Genomic DNA, 17,778 nt, shown 5'->3' on the forward strand with positions numbered 1-17,778 from the left:
CCCGTGCCAAACGCTGGTATTCAAAACAACGCCTGCCATGACAACACAACCTGTTGTTCTCTCACCAACTCCTGTTTCTCCACGACTCCTTTCCCCTCCTCTGGATGAGGTCACACCCATTACCCCATTTTGGACAGGAAGCGCCTACATGCTGCATCATGGCAATGGTAACAAATTATTATGAGTGTACGTGTTTGCCCCTTATCCGCCAGTCTCCCAATTTGGAATACCCAATGATTTGTGTAGGCCTGTCCCATCTCCGCAGGCTCCTGAGAGACCAGAGGGGTCACTGGCGAGCAACAAGAACAGGATATCCAGCAGCCAACACTACATTGCCCAGAAGGGCTCCCAGCCAATCAGCACTGCCTTAATCTGGATTCCAAGAACGAGTGCTTTAGCTGGAAATGCCAGTCTGCAGGGTTCTTAGAAACACCCTTTATGTGAGGCAACAGAACACAGAATAAGAAAAACTCTAATCTCCTATTAATGACTTCTCAAAATGCACTAAAGATAATTTAAACACATTTGCTCTTTTATTAATCTGACCATCACAATGACAAAAAATAGAAGCAGAATCTGTGAAAGCATTAAGTCCATATACAAAAAGCAAAGAAATAAAAACAGAAAATTAAATAAACGGACAGCAATAGTACAAAACTAAGCACTTTTTTTCTCAGCTCAACATCAGCATGGTGAACACGAAAGCTATTTTCACAGGACCTCCTTTTACAATTTATTTACAAATAACCTGCATCTTCAGCAATAATATATTCATATATCGCAATAATAAAATACATCAGAATTCAGGTAAATTAATAAGAATAAGAGGATGAGCAAAGTTAAACAGTTTCCTTTCATTTAAAAAAACCCCTTGTGATAGGAGGAGATACGTTAAAGAGAACCATGTTGTCACACAAGCTAAATAAATCAGTTCATTGTTTCTTACAGTGTGAACCTGTTTATTGGTGTTTCATTTGCTAAGGGAATGTGGTCCCACAGACACTGAGGCTCATTGCTTAATTAGCCCCATGTCTCACAACAGCTGCTCAAACACTGCAGACCTCCACTGGCATCACTGCAGCAGTGACAGAGGGGTAAGACAGCTGTGATGTCACCGCAGGAGCTCCACCAATCACAGTGTAACAACCAAAAGAACGCTGGTGGTGACTAATAGATCAATGTCAATCAATGCCGGCATTGTTCTTTTGGTGGTTACTCTGTGGTTGGTGGAGCTCCTGAGGTGACATCACAGCCACTGTACCGCAGTGATATTGTCCCTGTACTGAAGAGGCCTATGTAGTGTTGGCACTGGTTCTGGATCAGGATTCTCATGACAGGAGCACAGTCATTCACAGGGAACAAACCAAACGAAGGAAACTATGGCACAATCCAGACACGTATCTTACTATGGGACCCTGAGGACTCTGTGTACAAGTACGAGTGTCATATCTCCACAAAAACATCCTGGGAGCCAAGTGGATAGTAATGATAAAAATAAACACTCTGTCGCTCCCCTAGTGGCACATGCTATGTACAACCACATGCACTTGTGGATTCACATGGCTGATGGCTTCTCTCTCATATATCCCTTGAACACAGTCAGCACGGTTATAATAAAACACAAAGACATGACTGGCACCAAACATTCATCTAACGTTACCTTGTAGTTTCCTTACAGGCTTCAAAATTCTTTGTCTGAATGCAGTTAAAAGCCTTCTGCATCACATTAAAATAGAAGTGAGCACATGGGTGTGCATGTGTGTGCAATCATGTGGGTGCATGTGTGTGTGAGAGTGAGTGTGTGCATGCTTGTACGTGCTCTAGCCTTTTCACAAATACAGTGTGCTTGTTCCGGGACATGGGGGGGCCTGAGTACTGCTCCAGGGTGGACTGTTGAGTGTAAAACTTGTCGTTCCGCTTCACTGTACTTGTGCTGCTTCACCTCCATTGCAGTATCTAGCAACAAATGCTCTGCTGAAACCGTAGCCACACCCTCCCCTCCCCACACACATCCCAAACACATTTTAGAAGAAATAGGCCTACAGGGGGAGGAACACATCTATCTAGAGAAGCACAGATATGGAAAATGTCTGCAAAGATATTATCATAGACATAACTGAATATGGTTATAATATATAAGGCAAAAATTTTGGATTCCAGATTTAATGCAATAATGCTTCATACAATAACAGCAAAATCTTAGTCAGTTCTAGATTTGACAGGCAGCCAATGAAGAGATTTGAGCACTGGACTGATTTTTTTCCCATTTCTTAGTTCTAGTAAGAACCCCAGCAGCTGCATTCTGTACAAATTAGAGACATTTCAGGGCCAAGTTGGTACAAAATGACAATAAAACATTACGGTAATCAAATGTATGAACCATTTTTTCAGCATCTTGGAGGGACATCCTTAATATATATATATATATATATATGTTCTTTAGGTGGGAGAAGGCCACTCTTATGATATTATTAATGTGGGAAAAAGGTTACACCAAAGTTTTTAACAACTAATTTGGCGAAGACAGAACAAGGCATTTATATTTAAGGAAAAACAGATTTGTGCTAAAACCAGCATCTCATCTCAATTTTATCAGAATTCAAAATCAGGAAAGTTTGGGTCATCCAAGCCTTTACGTCTTTAAGATAAGCCTCTAATTTAGCTAGTGAATGAAATTTGCCTGGTTTAAAAGATATATAAAGTTCATCTGCATAGCAGTGATAGTTAACACCATGACTGCTTTTGATGTCCCCAAGGGGGACAAAGAAAAGAGCAAAGGACCCAACACAGATCCTTGAAGTACTCCAAAGTTTACCCTGGAATACTCAGAGGACTTATTGTTTACCATCACAGCCTCAGAGATCTTGTAGCAAGTTATGATTTAACACATAAAAGCTTGCCCAGTGATACCAACTTATTTTCTAGCCTATGGAGGAGGATATGGTGGTCTATCAAAGGCAGCACCTAGGTCAAACAGAACAAGAACAGAGATACTGCCAGAATCAGGGAGAGAAACAAATCATTCAATACTTGGACAAGGGCTGTCTCAGTACAGCCCTTGTCCAAGTGATGCTTTCTAAAACCAAACGGAAACCTCTCATACACATTGTTATCCTGTAAGAAAGAAAAGAGTTGTTGAGCTACACATTTCTCAAAAATCTTTGATAGAAATGGGAGATTTGAAATAGGTCTACAGTACAGTTAGCCAGGTCTGTCAGATCCAAATTTGACCTCTTGAGCAGTGGCTTGATTTCTGCCTTCTTAAAGTATATAATACAAATCGGACTATCAATCAAAAATTGTTTGTCCATTCATTACAAAACTTGCAGGATATGCAGCGAGGTTGGTAAGTGGTTTGACTATCTTGGAGTAGTTTTTTACAAAACGTCGGTAATAGCCAGTGAATCCCAAAAAGGATTGGAGTTCTTTCAAGGTTTGGGGTCTTGGCCAGGTTTTTAAGGCTTGCACCTTTTCAGGATCAGTGCTCACTCCATCTCTGGACACAACATGCCCTAAGTAGCGGACGGACGTCTGGAAAAACTTGCACTTGTCAGGTGATAGCTTAAGTCCATACTCTCTCAAACGACAGAGTACGTGACTGAGTCTGGTCTCATGCTCTTCCAACATACTTGAGAACACAATTAGATCGTCTAAAAAGACAAGAACCTCTTTCAAGTTTATGTCCTTCATGCATTTCTCCATAAGCCGTTGGAATGTGCTTGGAGCGTTTGTTACTCCCTGGGGCATACGATTAAATTCATAGAATCCAAAAGGACACACAAATGCCGTTTTTGGCTTGTCACTTTCGTTCATCTCGATTTGGTAGTACCCAGACTTTAAGTCCATCACAGAGAACCACTGTGATCCAGCAAGAGTTGAGAAGGACTCTTCTAAATTTGGCAGCGCATAGGCATCATTGATTGTCTGCAGATTCAACTTTCTGTAATCTACGCAAAGACGCACATCCCCATTCTTCTTTCTCACTACCACGATTGGTGATGAGAACGAGGACTCAGATTCCCGGATGATGCCTGCATCAAGAAGAGTTTGAAGATGCTTTTTGACTGCCTCAAAGTCACGTGGGTGAATTGGACGGGATCTCTGTTTGAATGGGGTCTCATCTTTGAGTTTGATGTGATGCTGGGTTTTAGTTGAATGGCCAAAATCAAGATCATGATGTACAAAGACATCTGAGAAGGTATTCAACTTTTGGGTAACTCTTTCCTTCCATTCTTCTGAGAGAGGTGAGGAACCAAAGTCAAAGTTCAAATCAGGTTTTTTCTCTGAGGTCATCTGTTGACTAGCACAGTTAACAGCAGACTTCTGACTAACCCCATCCTCTGACGGGGTGTTCTGGTTTACAGAATCTGCAGCAACTAACTCTGCAATGATGCAGTTGGTAGGCAAAGTTATGTCATGTTTGGTTTCATTTCTGAGTAGAACGGGCAGTTTGTGACAGCCATGCTCAGGCAAGGATATGAGACAGCAGTCTACAAACACACCACCTGGCAAGGACAAACTAGATGGCTGTTCCAGTAATGCCCAGTTTTCTGTGTTGGCACACACAAAGCCCTCCAGCAGCACTTTCCGTTTAGCTGGGAGAATTTCCTGTTGTCTACCTCTGAGTTTCACTAATTTTCAACCAATTTTCCCATTCGCGGCCTGTTTCTTCCTGAACTCCAGGGTCTTGAGGACCTGCTGGTAGCCATAGCATGGTGAGTTTTGGTGAGGTAAGGGCTTCTCACAATATTGGTCATACAAAGGATCCAGGGTGTTGGTGCCCATTAACAGTGGTACATCACAGTTGGAGTGCAGATCGGGAACAATCAAAGCCATAGTGGGAATTTCAGGCTCCAATTCAAGGATGTCTTTAGGGAACTTGATTCTGGTTTCCACATATCCCAAATATGGGACAGCCTGACCATTTGCTCCTTCCACCTCAAGAAGGTCACTTAAGGGTTTGATAGGCTGATCAGACAAGTGGTCTTTGTAGAAGGACATAGCTACTGTTGTGACTTGCAACCCTGTGTCAAGTAGACAATTACACCCCACGCCCTCCACAACTACGTTAGCTGTGCACTTACTGCCTACAAGCCTCCCCACACCTGAAACAGTACCAAGGCTTAGGCTTTGAAGCCTTTGCAGTGATCTGCAGAAGCTGCCCTTTTTCTTGCCCATCTTCAGCCTTTTGTTCCTGTTCTTTGCTCTTTGATTTATTTTTTTCAGGTTTCTTTGTGCTTTTGGTTTTGAGTTTTGCCAATTGAGTCTGAAGGTCAACAATCTGTTTTCTGAGATCAGCTGCAGCAACGGAGGGGTCATTAGTCTCTGTGAGGGAGTCAAATCCCTCCATACAAGATATACATGTGGTCTGCATATTCGATAGAACCTTTGTCTTTGTGATTCCAAGGTGCAGCTGCATCCTACTGGCCTTATTTGCTTGCTTGTCCTCTTCCGTGCAGAGAAGCAGCAGCAGCTCAGCAAAAGATGGTGGCTCATTCTTACGGTGTTCAAGCTGGAGATTGTTTATCAAAGTGGAGTTCCAACATCCACAGCAGAACTGTCTGATAAGCTGTTTGTCAGAGTCACAGAGAGCAAGGCCTCCTCTACTGATGACAGAGCTAAACGCCTTATGCAATCGCAAGGTTTCTCTCCAGCATTTTGGTTTGTATTCAAGAATCGAGCAAAAAGCTCGTCATCATCCTCCACAGTGGCGTATGCTGAATCAAGAAGGTTCAGGTATGCTTTGGGGGAGGCCCCAGGGCCTAAGGATCTGACAATGTTTGTAGCTGGTGGTGCGAGGCTTTCAACAATCTTCCTCACGACTCGAGCTTCAGATATTGAAGAATCATTCAGGCAAAATTCCACGCTGCTGCGCCATGCATCATAGTCGACCTCAAAGGTAGGGTGTGGTACTTTCCCTGAAAAGGGTTTAAGTTTGCAAGGGGAATGAACTTGAGACACAATTTCACTGCTCTTGACAATGTGTTCCACAATTACACGTTGCACCTCAAGGGTTCTCAGTTGATTTAAGGGCAAGCGATAAGAGTCGGTTCTTTCTGGTCTCGAACAAGGAAGATCAGTGACCGCTGCACGAGGTTGGGGCTTATGGTGGGGGCTGGTTCTCTCTGCTTCCTGAGAAGAAATCTCTGTAGCATCTGCATGAGTTTGGGGTTCATGATGAACTGGATTATCTTCCACTCTTACCTTGGTGGAGATGAGAGGCAAGACTTGAGGCTCAGTTGGTGGAAGGGATAGCTCAAGATCTAAGGGGGTCTCACTTATCTCAGCTGGGGTCTCGTGTGTAACAGAACCACTAATCCTAGCTAGCTTCTCCTTCAAAATGTCTTCAAACTGCCTGCCACTCTTCATCGCCAAATCTTTTAACTCTGTAAGGTAAGTAGTTGTGACACTGGTGCCTACACTGCTGCTGTAAACACTCGCAAGACTCTGAATATAATGAATAACCTGAGGGTCGGCATTGCAGGGTCTATGGTGAGGTAAAAAATGTTTCTCAAGTTCTTTTACTGCAGCGTCATACTCAAATTCCACAATGACCTTGAGCTCTTCCCCTGAGGCAGGTATTTCAATTATTCTGGCAACTGCCCCATACTGTTTCAGGAAGTCAAAAACCTCCTCATCAATCTCAGTATTGGTTAGCCCACTAACTAACACTGCATTTGGAATTTTAACCTGCTCTGACTTGACTTAACCTCCATTTTCTAGTGTTGTAATATTAACCTATACCTATGACAGAGTAAGGCAAAACAGGGTTAACACTCAATACTCCAATGTACAAAACAGTTTGTATTGAATACACTTCCAACTGCTCCAATCGCTCACAAAGTGTCCAGATAATTTCAATATCAAAAGGGGTGCCAAATCATCAACTTTTATACACTAATTAACTTCTCCTGGCTGGCTCGCCACGTTTTTACTTCTGTAACCCACCTAAAGGGTCAGTTAGCAGTAGGTAAATATTTTCAGGTTAAAGCTAGGTTCGTAAGGAGAGGTTATGAATGAAGAGATGGACACAATGAACAACCGGAGCCAGAAAGTAAGTGCAAAATGGTTAGAACTGTATTAAAGAAAATGTAATGACAACAGGTAAAGCCGCCATTTACTTATCATATTCAAACACATTCATTTGTTTTCATATCAATGTCCTGAGTGTTGTAACTGTATTCACTGTCCATTAAGTTCAGAATGTCTTCTGTTCAGTCTGGTTCAGTTCAATTAGTCAAGTTCAATTTAGTTAGTTTCAAGTCAGTTTTGTTGGTTGGGTGCACCCTTTTTACAAAAAATAAAGTATCAAATAAAATGTAATTGCTCAGTCACAATCCTACCACACCGGAGTGGGGTTGGGAGAAACAAGGGGTATCAGAGGGTCCTTCCTCAAATGGATGAAGATGAATCAAGTTGATCGGCTCGCCATCTCTCTCATCAGGGAGAGAATCCTAGGTTCACAGGTTTCTTCTCGGGTATCCAAAAAAACCCAGCCTGTATGATAACAGGCTATTATAACAACTGAATACTTTTCTCAATCTTAGTTTTCTTCTTTAAGGCATCATTGTAACCTCAAAAGTGTAAAAGTGTTACTAATAAACCAAATAGTACACTTTATAAATGTTCAACTGTACAGTTTCCTTTTATCAAATATTCTATCACTCTTTAAAGGAGTACCATGGTGGTTGAACGTGACACTTCCCAGTTGTCTTCAGGCAACAACAAAACAAATGTGCATAATTTTTAAATTCTTCAGTCATTTCAATGCACTTTAAAACGTATTTTTCTAAGCCTAAATTTCCCACGATAAAAATTCACCCGAACCGTCTGGGCGTGGTAATGAGAACTGTCAGTTAGCTATGATTGACAGACCGTGCCCCATTTCCATAGCTACCCCCATGATACGCGCTCTCTTTGGGAGACTGAATTTTCACAAGCTAGCTAGCTTAGTAGGGCTAGTATATCAAGTATCGGTAGATAGCTAAGGTAAGGACGTTGACTTATATCCAATTATAATTTTTGATATCTAGCTAGCCAAGTTAAGATAAAAGCACAACTATAGCGTCCTCATAAAAGCAAACTAGCAAGCTAACGTTATCGATAACATTGTCTTATGAAAGCAAACCTCCTAGCTAGCTAACGTTAGCCAGCTAGCTAAATGAATATAACCAGAAATAATCTAAAGGCACTCTAATTTAAGTGAACCTAACGTTAGTCAAATATTTGCATCGTCTGAACAGCAGGACGGTGTGTGCTGTCAGATTTCTTTACGGGGCGTGGAAATGGGAGTAGTTACTGTATTAGTGACGTAGCAAAATGACAACTTTCTCAACCGGTTGAAAATAGGACGATGAATTTAAAACGCATATTTCTCAAAAAATACATAACGGACATATTTACATTACATGCAGGCATTTAGCAGACGCTCTTATCCAGAGCGACTTACACAACTTTTTACATAGCATACATTGTATCCATTTATACAGCAGGATATATACTGAAGCAATGCAGGTTAAGTACCTTGCTCAAGGTTCGATTCCCGGGGCAGTGTCCTTACCCGGGAATCGAACCTGCGACCTTTCGGTTACAAGCGCAGTTCCTTACCCACTGTGCCACCTCCGTCCACCTCCTTTAATACTTTGCTCATTGTGTTTCTTCAATGCCTCTTGTGCAAATAGCACATAAAACCGAGAAAGTGTGAAAATCACCATGGTACTCCTTTAACCATTAATCATGAATTATGATCAAGGTATTTTCCATGTAACTATAGCAAATCATTTTTAAACCATGAACTCAAAACATATACATGACAATAAACCTTTAACAATCAGGTAAATCATTAGTTGATTGTAAAATCATTTAAATGCATGTGAACTAACACTCTTGCATTGTCATGCACAATAGAAGATATGGCTACATCATATAGGCTACCCCAATGTAGCGCACTTGCTAAGTGCTAGTGCATGGTTTCTAACAGTACTGCATTAGCTAACTTCATTAAAGTGCATAGGCTCAACTAATAGCTACCTTGAATGAGCTATAACCTACTTAAAATCAACACAAGGCTATTGCATGGCACATTCATACACGTATGATAGAACTACTATAACAGTGCCATTCACGCTTTCAAATAGCAACATTCAATTTTATATGAGAGAAACTCAATAGCTATACATACCACGTGTGGCTAATGCTATTTTCAAGGAAACGCGGAGTTAATAACACACGTATTGCGGCTACAATTCAGTTAAATTTCAAATTTAAACTCACCGAAATCCCAAAGGAAGAAACTGAAGTGTGCAAACTGAAAAATATTAAGCGCCACGTGTGGCTAATGCTATTTTCAAGGAAACATGGAGTTAATAGCACAGGTGTTGCTGATACAGTTATGATACTTTAGCAAACTTTAGCAAATTTTAACATTTCAACTTACCAAGATCCCAAGGAAAGAGATTGAACTGTGCGATCTGGAAAATATTTGGTCCCTGGGTCATTTAAGGAGCTACTCTTTAGGTTTACTGCTTAAATTAGCGATTATGATTTTCTGTTTCTGATCGTCTTTTTCTCTCTCCCGTTCTCCCTTCTTGCTATGCACTCTCCTGTGCGACAAACAGTCTCAACCAAGTCCCTGGGGTGGGCGGGGCTAACTATTTTCCAGAATAATCTTAAGACATTACTGCCTGTTAAAGCCAATAAAACTAATTAGGGGTGCAAAACAAGTCCTCCTAACAAGTGAGGTAGGGAGCCTCCCTTTCTTAAAGCTACAGGACTCTTTTAAAGCGTTGCTATTTTTCTAACGGGTTACAGTTTCATAACACTGTTGAACCCAATAGGGGGCACCACCAGTCTACGGGAAAAGGTTGAAGGTCATAACTCCTATGCCGTGAGTCCGATTTACACAAAACTTGCTACAGACATCCATCTATGTTCACTCTACAAATTTGCCTCAAGAACCATTAATTAACTGACAGAATTACTGACTGAGTTACTGACTGAGTGAGTTAGTGCCATTGCCAGTCATAAAGGTGCTTCACATCTAAAAATGACCATTCAAGAATGTAAACTGGAACAGGATTTAGCTCAAATGAGTATATATGGGTACATCCTGGTATTATGTGGCACCTCAAGTGTACCAGTAAACTAAATAACAACTACAAAGAAATATATCCATTAATTATGTGTGTTGAAGGCTCCCTTTTCCCAAACCCAATACCTATCATTAAATAATTTTCATGCAGACACAATCAAACCGTCATTTATTTATTTAGTTCTTATATGATATTATGACTATATCTTATAATTCTTGTATGCCATGGTGATGGTCCTATGCTACTGTTAGTTTGTTGTGCAATTAAACCTTTTCATTCATTCATTGAGAATGAACATATTGTGTCAAGTCAAATTCCTTGTATGTATATATGGACTTGACTATTACAATTACTCTGATTCTGACTAGTTCTTATTGCACTTCGCAGCTTTCACCTTCTAACGGTCCGTGTTGGCTTGAACCCTGAAATCACTGCTTGCGGCTATATTTTTAGCTTGTTTTTTTGTAATTGTTTGAAATATGGCAGAATAAGCACAATGAGAAATTATTTTCACCATGGCATGCATATAGCTATTTCTGACATAATGTAGCTTAAGAGGGTAAATGATCCCTCTAAGCATGAAAAGCTCCTCATCAAGAGAAATTAACAGCTTGTTGAAATCCTAGGATTGCAATTGTGGTTAAAATGAAAACCGGTATACACAGGGGTCCCTTAGGACTGAGTTTTGATTGTCTGTCTTTGATTCTGTCTGTCTGCTGTGCTTGCACTTTAACTGGGCAACATGTCATGTGATATTAGTTTAAATAATTAAATCAGCCAAGTCGAGCTGCTACTCAAAATGGGATGCCTCAAGGCATCTTGTTTACCGATGGTTTTAGAAAATATTTTGATGGCTACTGTAGATTACATATTTACATGGCCAGGAATGAGAATTTGGGGGATTATATTTAATGTTGTGACATAATGTCAGAGTTGATGTTGTCATTTGACCTGGCCATACCTTTGCTTTTAGTGAACTGATGCCACTGTTTTCAGATACTTCAAATACTTATCAAATACATTTCAAATAATTAAATCCAATACAGTGCCCAAGAATGAAACCGCTTTTAAGAAATGTTTATCAATGTGTGGGAAGGGATGTTGTGGCCCAGTGGTGACTGAGCACATCTGGCATTATTTGACCAAATAACAGTGCTATATAAAGTGGCAGTTTGAGCACCTCTGTTGAATGTTTGGAGTTTAAAAAATTTGTTTTGTTTATGTATTTATTTATTTATTTTTATATTTTTTTGGGGGGGGGAGTGACACCTGACTGAATAAGGGTGCATAGGCAAGAGGTAAAACATCAAGCAGAGTCTACGTAGTTCAGCGGCCTTTAGCTCTGACTAGACTACATCTTGAAATTGTCATTTTATTTAGATGAGACCAAGCTATTTTACCTCACAAAAAATGCCACATAGCTACATTTATTGGTATAATTGTCATGACTGTTGGTCCAGAACTGTGTGCGCACTCTCCAGTGTTTATAAAGAGGAAAGCATGTATTGACCTGCCTTGTTTATGACCCCTGCTTCCTTGAGAATAATTTCTGGTTAAGCACCGAAGAAATTATTAAATGACTACAACTAAGATTAAACCCGGTTGTTTGTTTGCATCATGGCAGCTGTGCAATCAAAGATTCTTGAGCAGTCTGGCCTGCCGGAAAATACTGCAAGAAATTTTACAACTTCTTACAGATATTGGAGTTTCGAGTGACCCCAAACATCTGTGATGTGTATTTCACCATATGTGACTGATTTGCATTGTGTTTTATTACAATTTTGGCCTAGACAGCACATCCAAATTTAATTATCATCTGGACCTTTGTGGTACCAGCAAATGAAATTATGAATCTGTCATCCATTGTAAAATATTGATTTCATATTGTCAGGCAAGTGCTTCACTTGGTGCAATGATTACTTGCACCAAGTAATCATATTATTTAATGAATCAAAAAACACAGACATAAAGCATTATGTACAGGGACAGTTTTAAATGATGGGATAGATTTATAAGCACTGGACAATTACATCATTTTGAATCATTTCCAGCTTAGCTTGTACTACTTAGATTATGTAAGTGTAAAGGAGTATAACATTTGTTAAATTCTGACATCAATGGGTGAACATAAAAAGATAAAGTTGTGTGATAGACAGCAGATGGTATTCAGGTAATATGGTAATACAACATTACATTACATTACATTACAGGCATTTAGCAGATGCTCTTATCCAGAGCGACTTACACAACTTTTTACATAGCACTTTACATTGTATCCATTTATACAGCTGGATATATACTGAAGCAATGCAGGTTAAGTACCTTGCTCAAGGGTACAACGGCAGTGTCCTTACCCGGGATTCGAACCTGCGACCTTTCGGTTACGAGCGCAGTTCCTTACCCACTGTGCCACACTCCGTCCTGTTATGAATTTCACAAAAAAACTTTTTCTAGTTTATTTTGGGTAATCTCCACCTGGTATTTGTGTTACGGTTCTGGCAGTCGGCACCTTTGCGCATGCACGCTCAGACTTGGTCAGAGCAACAAATGCTGACCAGGGGACCAGGGATTGCAATTCCCCGTGAAGCTCATCAACTCCAGTGGTTACTGGAGGTAGTGCAGTTTAGTAAGCATCTGGTGCCAAAAAGCCAATTTCTCCATTGAAGTCCATTCAAAACTATGAATTTACCCTGACCAAATTAACCCCTTTGTGCACATGCCAAATCTGGCCAATCCTTGCCCATTTAGGGGGTACCCTATTAAAAGCATTCTAACTCCAGATGTGAGCATCACAGAGACTTCAAAAATGGCTTAAATGAAGCAAGACATTCGATTAGTTTATACTCATAATTTAGGAAGATATAAAGTGCCACAAATGCAATTGTCTAGGCATAAAATCAAAAATGATTTTTCTCTTTTTTAGTTTGCAATGGAATACAGAGAGATTGCAAATATACAGCAGGTTAAACTATACATGTCAGGGATTAAAAACTCCTTGACCACAAGTGTGTCAAATCTAAGGGTGGATACGCAGAACTACTAAAGCTCTATGAATCAAAAAGTTGGCAGTGTACCCAGTGTCTACAAATCTATCCAAAATCTCTAAATTTTGCATTGCTGTAAATCACAGCATAATCATGTATTTCACTACAAATCAACAATTTGGATTCACTGTTGTATCATTTTAATGTTGGAATTACAAGCTTTATAACTCCAGATGTAAGCCTCACAGAGACTTGAAAAATGGCTTAAATGAAGCAAGACATGTGCACCATTTACAATACTAATTTAGATTATATTATATTCATAATTTACTGTACCTTCAAACGAGATGATAATGCTTCAGGGGTATCCACTGACCCACTGTTATTTTACACAACAGTTGAAAATGACAGTGGGTCAATGGCATGCACTCTTAGGCTAATCTAAGATACTCTAAGATATCTAGGACTAAGCATATGTTATTGGAGATATATGTCTGCTCCTCATGAAGCCAGGCTGGGTGTTAGATATGATTTCATTCAAACCAGGCTTAAGTCTCTTTGCATAAAAAGAAGATAAAAGTTTGTAATCAGAATTCAGAAGTGTTATGGGATTGTCATTGTTCTGTATTTGTTACGGTTATTCCTTTTTTGGGCCGCCAGATGGCGACACTTCTCAGTTTTGTATTTTAGTTTGCTTCCCTCATTGCTTTCCCCTGTGTTTAATTGTATTATTGTGTTCATTTATTCAACCATTGTTTTTGTCTGTGTCTCGTTATCCCTTCCCTCTCTGGATTGATTGTGCATTGAGTTCATCTGTGTCTGGTTATTGTCCTGTCTATTTAAGTTCTTGGTTTACCTGACTCGGGTGCTGGTTCCTTGTGTGCTGCCTGTCCTGTATTCTGCCCTGACTGTTTTCGGCCCTTGTGTGTTTCTCAAGTTCTGCGTGTTTTTGGTTTTTGAGCTGTTCTGGATATTGCACCTCGTGGCCTTTTGCTTTGTTCTCTGTTTGTGTTGTGTTTGTAAGTAAAGTCTTTGATTAAAAACTTTCCATTTGAGTCTTCCGAGTTTTCACTCTGCACCTGGGTTCCACCCCCCGAAACCCTGACAGGGGTGCCTGTTAGCTCAATAATTCTGAACCTTCCCTGGTTTACATATTAACCCCCTTAATCCCTTAACCCCCCACTTAAAACCCAGGGCTATTTGTAAGAATTAAATTAGATTAATTTTTCCAATCGTACACCAGGATGTATGCAACACTAGGATAAAAGTTTTGAATGGATATAACAAAGCAATAAAATTTGTCTCACATTTTCCCAAAGGTGGGTCCAAGTGTCTCCAAAACCTCTCCTAATTAGAATATTGTGCAATTTCTCTCTTTGACTCAGCCCTGTATTTCTAAAGTTGTCATTTTAGACAAATATTTTTTTGCCCTCTCGTTATAACAAGTTAAATAGCTAGCAAGCTCTAGCAATTTTGGCAAAATTCAAGGTTTTAAACGAGGCTGAGAAGTTACACAAGCCCTTATACATTTTAGTATAATGCCAGTAACCTAGCTAAAATGTTGCAATGTCGTTAAAAATGCATTGTTATTTTTAATCAAATTACAGGCATTTAGCAGACGCTCTTATCCAGAGCAACTTACACAACTTTTACATTGTATCCATTTATACAGCTGGATATATACTGAAGCAATTCCGGTTAAGTACCTTGCTCAAGGGTACAACAGCAGTGTCCTTACCCGGGAATCAAACCTGTGACCTTTCGGTTACAAGCCCAGTTCCTTACCCACTGTGCTACACTCCATCCAAATAGTTTAGTATCCTAGCTGTGGCCTCATGCTCATCTTTATAGCTAGCATGTTTGCTAGCGATTGAATGTTAGCTAAGGTTTTATGCTATTATTTTATAATATGTTAACATTTAGAGTCATTAGTAACATTAGCTGTACTTCTATGGTATTTAATGTTCATCTGGGAAGCAGTGTAGTATAATGGCTAAGGAGTTGGTCTTGTACCCTAAAGGTCATAGGTTCGATTCCCTGGTAAGACCTACCCTTCAGCAAGGTACTCAACCTCAACCTGCATTGCTCCAGTATACATCCAGCTGTATAATTAGATACAATGTAAATCGCTCTGGATAAGAGCATCTGCTAAATTCCTGTAATGTAATTTATACATTGCTATGCATAGACAAACAACGGTTTTATATTTTGTATTCGTTTCAGTCCGGCTAGCACATTTAAAGCGAGCTGAACTTGTCACTATCATTCTAGCTGTAGCCATCATTATTTTCGCTAGTGAGAGAATCCTGCTTTTTAACTTATGTTTCACATATACTAATTATTTGGTGCCAAAATGAGCTTTACTTTTATAGTAATTGTACATATGTTGATTTATATATTTTATGTATAAATAAACAATGGTTTTGTGGTTAGTATGTTTCCAATCTTAGCTAGCTAACTTGAAAGGCAAACCTGTCAATCACTAGCATTCTAGCCATAGCAAACATTGTGCTCACTAGCAAGTGGGTCCTGTTATGGTTTAAGCTCTTGTTTCGTACACTAATTATTTGAAGTCAAAAGTAACATTCATTTACTTTCATTGTGTGTAAAGCTATGGACATATGTAAATTTGTATGTAGGCTATAGATGAGCAATGATTTAATATTTTGTATTCGTTTCATGGTTAGTGAGCATCTCGCTCGCCTGATGCCGTTTTGTCTGCCTTTTTGCTCTAGCCTGTTTAGGCTGTGGCCGCTTATACATCTCAGCCGTGACAATGTTTTTCTGAACTCTTTATTCCGACAAATACCAAGAAGTGTCCAGTTTTTATTGGCCTTGATTGCTTCTATCCATAGGCGGAAATCCCAGGGGGGGCGGGGGGACACGCCACCGCATCCTGGGGAAATATGATTTGTCCCCCCCAATATATCACTGTAAACATAACTATGTTATTTCAATAATATTAATAATACGCAATAAAAGCACTTGTGCTGATTATAGACACTTAATAGCGCATTTTTAAGTTTCAAAAGATTGCGACCCCCCGCCCTTTGCCTCAAAATGGTTTGGTCTACTGCCTCTGGAGAAATGAGCTGTGAGTATGCTTAAAATAGCTAAACAACCATAGCTTAATAAGCTACTTAGGCTACATTTGGTATATGGTCTAAATATATTTCACATTTGGAAACATGTGGTTTCGGTTATGTAAATGGGCATTAGGCTGATTTTAATGGGGCACACCTGTTTAAATCACAGTGAGAGAGAGGGCCTGATAGCTAGCCAGCGACTGCCAGATCTGTCCCAGCCTCTGGCTATCTGTGGCAATATACACTCACTTTATTAGGTACACCTGTTCAACTGCTTGTTAACACAAATATCTAATTAGCCAATCACGTGGCAGCAACTCAATGCATTTAGGCATGTAGACATGGTCAAGATGATCTGCTGAAGTTCAAACCAAGCATCAGAATGGGGAGGAAAAGTGATTTAAGTGACTTTGAACGTGGCATGGTTGTTGGTGTCAGACAGGCTAATTTGAGTACTTCAGAAACTGCCGATCTATTGGGATTTTCACGCACAACCATCTCTAGGGTTTACAGAGAATGGTCCGAAAAAGAGAAAATATCCAGTGAGCGGCAGTTCTCTGGGCAAAAATATGCCTTGTTGATGGCAGAGATCAGAGGAGAATGGCCAGACTGGTTCGAGCAGATAGAAAGGCAACAGTAACTCAAATAACCACTTGTTACCGACGTATGCAGAAGAGCATCTCTGAATGCACAACACGTCAAAACTTAAAGCAGTTCTGAAGTCAAAAGGGGGTCCAACCCGGTACTAGCAAGGTGTACCTAATAAAGTGACCGGTGAGTGTGTATATATGTGTGGTTGGCAACATATGATAAACTTTTTGAGCGGATGAAGTTCCAATTTCAATCAATACATTCTTTAATAAAGGTGCATATCTGACAGTCAACATGCAAGCTCTACTCTTAGTTATTGTAATTGCATTGGAAACATAGTAGCTAACTGTCTAGCTTTATTTGATCCCTAGTTATTTAAATGAGCACACTGACATGAATTAGGGGGCGAGGCAGCAACGCCTACTGACTTGGCGGTGGCTTATTTGGTGGTGCTACAACAAACTGTTCAAATCCTAACTCTGGCAGTCCATAACTCCTAAACGTATTGACCTTGAATCAAAATTATTTTTACTAGATTTCTCTCAAAGAACAAAGTAATCCCTTTATGCAACTTGGAATATCGGATCTACTCATGAATATCTTACGTCCCAGTATAACGAAGATTCTATGATTCTACGTTTGAAGACGTGCCCACAGTTAGCTAATGAGTTTGCATGTGGCTGTGACTTTTAACCAAAGAGAATAAATCTAAAATGGTTTGACATGAAGTGATGAAATTTGGTGTATCTTTTGACTCTCATTCTGAGGCCACCCCTAAAGAATTGGCCCGGGTGGAACTTTATAATTTGCTACAGCAACTTAACGCCTCATTATGAATATGTAAATTTATTGATTGAGCATCTTTATATATTTATTGATTGATTTAGGGACCTGAAACTAATGTCACAAGGCCCCCTTTTCAGACTGAATAAATTTGCTTCAAGGACCCACCAGCCTTCCAGTATGGATTCACCACCATTTTGAATCAATTAAAAAACACTCACAGTTCACGTTCTCCTAGACTGT

General features: G+C 39.9%; 1 long non-coding RNA gene across 1 annotated transcript; it reads right to left on the minus strand.

The window, feature by feature from the left end:
* Positions 1 to 7,055: 7,055 nt before the first annotated feature.
* On the minus strand, positions 7,056 to 9,401 carry LOC135243890 (uncharacterized). The gene is made up of 2 exons (XR_010326828.1): positions 8,815 to 9,401; positions 7,056 to 7,219 (listed from the first exon to the last, which is right to left on the minus strand). It is a non-coding gene; the product is annotated as an uncharacterized LOC135243890 (long non-coding RNA).
* Positions 9,402 to 17,778: the final 8,377 nt, after the last annotated feature.

This window comes from Anguilla rostrata, chromosome 17 (assembly GCF_018555375.3).
Source record: "Anguilla rostrata isolate EN2019 chromosome 17, ASM1855537v3, whole genome shotgun sequence".
NCBI classification, from domain to species: domain Eukaryota; kingdom Metazoa; phylum Chordata; class Actinopteri; order Anguilliformes; family Anguillidae; genus Anguilla; species Anguilla rostrata.